At 42.1% G+C, this 1,527-nt stretch overlaps 1 non-coding gene across 1 annotated transcript; it reads left to right on the top strand.

The window, feature by feature from the left end:
- The first annotated feature begins 1,036 nt into the window (after positions 1-1,036).
- Positions 1,037-1,143, top strand: LOC112718749 (small nucleolar RNA R71). The gene has a single exon (XR_003161075.1). It is a non-coding gene; the product is annotated as a small nucleolar RNA R71 (small nucleolar RNA).
- The last annotated feature ends 384 nt before the right edge of the window (positions 1,144-1,527 follow it).

Here is a 1,527-nt window from a genome sequence, read left to right as displayed (position 1 = left end):
ATCTAAAAATTTAGAGAACTGCTTTTCTTTGGAAGCCTTCTAAAGTCTCTGAGGATATGGCATTTTTGGCTTGTATTCAGGAGCCTTTGGCAATGTAGGATACGTGTCTAGAGAGTCAGGGAATAGATTGTCTGCACGCTTTAGAGGGGCGTGCTCCACTTCTTCCTTTTTCTCTTCTGGAGCTTTCTTTTCAACTGGCTCTTCATTGGCCCTTGTCTCAGAGCCGACTATTTTACCACTTCTCAATTGAATAACCTTGCAGTCTTCTCTTGGGTTCACCACTGTATCACTTGGAAATATACTTGCAGACCTCTCAGGTATTTGCTTACTCAGCTGACCCATTTGCACTTCCAAGTTTCTAATGGAGGCTCTGGTTTCCTGCATAAAACTCCTCATCATCTCCCAATTAGAATCTTCCTTAGATTTAGAGTTAGACTGCTGAGGCTGAGATTGACGGTTATTATAACTGTTCTATTGGAAACCGCCCTGAGAGTTATTGTTGAAATTCTGAGGTCTCTGGGGTTGGTCTCTCCACCCAAAATTTGGGTGATTTCTCCATCCTTGATTGTATGTCTGAGAATAGGAGTCATTATTGGGATTTCTAGAACTGCTCCCCATGTAATTAACCTGTTCAGAAGAGGATTGAGCATAATCATAGTTGTCATTCTGCACTAAATGTCCTGCCATGTCATAAGAGATCTCTTGATGTGGATTTTGGGTGTTGATAGCTGAGACTTGCATGCCACCCATGTGTTGAGTAAGCAGACTTATTTGCTGAGATATAAGCTTGTTCTGAGCAAGAATAGCATTAAGAGCTTCCACTTCTATGACACCCTTCTTTTGAGGAGTCTCAAAGTTCACAGGATTCCTGTTAGATGAGTATAAATATTGGTTGCTAGCAATCAATTCAATAAGCTCAATAGTCTCCTCCGGTGTCTTCTTCTTGTGCAATGAACCTCCTGCAGAATTATCTAGGCACATCTTGGACATTTTACCCAAGCCTTCATAAAAGATGTCTAGTTGAATCCATTTGGAGAACATATCCGGAGGGCATTGCCTAGTCAGTAGCTTGTATCTCTCCCAAGCTTCATACAAAGTCTCACCATCCTTCTGCTTGAAGGTCTGAACCTCCATCCTAAACTTAGTCAGCTTCTTTGGTGGGAAAAATTTTGTGAGAAACTCAGTAACCACCTTGTTCCAAGTATCCAGACTTTTCTTGGGTTGGGAATCTAGCCATAGCTTTGCTCCATCCCTCAGAGCAAATGGGAAGAGCATGAGTTTGTACACATCTGGGTTTACTCCATTTGTCTTCACAGTATCACAAATTTACAGAAAACTAGAAAAAAACTGATTTGGGTCTTCATGGGGAAGACCATGATACTGGCAGTTTTGTTGCACCAGAGTGACCAGTTGAGGCTTCAACTCAAAGTTGTTCGCAGCAATAGGAGGCACCACGATGCTTTTTCCATAGAGATCTGCAGTAGGAAAAGAGTAAGAGCCAAGCACTCTCCTTTGTTGCTCATTCCC

This window comes from Arachis hypogaea, chromosome 10 (genome assembly GCF_003086295.3).
Source record: "Arachis hypogaea cultivar Tifrunner chromosome 10, arahy.Tifrunner.gnm2.J5K5, whole genome shotgun sequence".
NCBI classification, from domain to species: domain Eukaryota; kingdom Viridiplantae; phylum Streptophyta; class Magnoliopsida; order Fabales; family Fabaceae; genus Arachis; species Arachis hypogaea.
Note: the sequence above shows the minus strand (reverse complement) of the source record. Positions and strands in the feature narration are given on the sequence as shown.